The sequence below is a fragment of the Brassica oleracea genome, chromosome C8 (genome assembly GCF_000695525.1).
Source record: "Brassica oleracea var. oleracea cultivar TO1000 chromosome C8, BOL, whole genome shotgun sequence".
Lineage (NCBI taxonomy): Eukaryota > Viridiplantae > Streptophyta > Magnoliopsida > Brassicales > Brassicaceae > Brassica > Brassica oleracea.
This window is the reverse complement of record NC_027755.1, coordinates 37,141,769-37,142,347: the sequence shown is the minus strand read 5'-3', so window position 1 is coordinate 37,142,347 and position 579 is coordinate 37,141,769.

The window sequence follows — 579 nt, the reverse complement described above, 5'->3', positions numbered from 1 at the left end:
GCTTACCATTGCTACGAAATGGAGAGGAAGTAGAGAGGAAGTAGAGAGGAAAGAAAGAGTGAGCGCTCGGGTGTATATATAAGATTACATATCGTCGCGAATTCGTCGTAAGGTTCTGACGAAATAGCGAGCAGTTACAAAAGCCCGTGTTTTTCAATACGAGGAAATTACGAGGAATCGCAAAGGCCCGTGTTTTTATATACGAGGTGTTAACGACGATTTTGCTTACGTGGAATTAACGAGCTTTGATTTCCTATAAATATACCCACAACTCTCATTCTCAAACCACACACAAACTCCCAAATCACACTCTTCCGATCTAATCATATTCAAATTATAAATATTTGAAAAAAATAGGAAAAGGATAAGATATTAGAATTCATGTGGGCGAGACTTACGTATTATAATTGCTGCAAGTCTTGCCACGTGTTATTCAGGTATTTTTATCATTTTCCCTTTTTTCTAGTTTTTACACTACGAGGTATTTACGACGATTTCTGCTTACGTGGAATTAACGAGTTTTATGTTTAAATCCTTTTACGTGGTATTTACGACGATTTCATCCAACGTGGTCTTTAC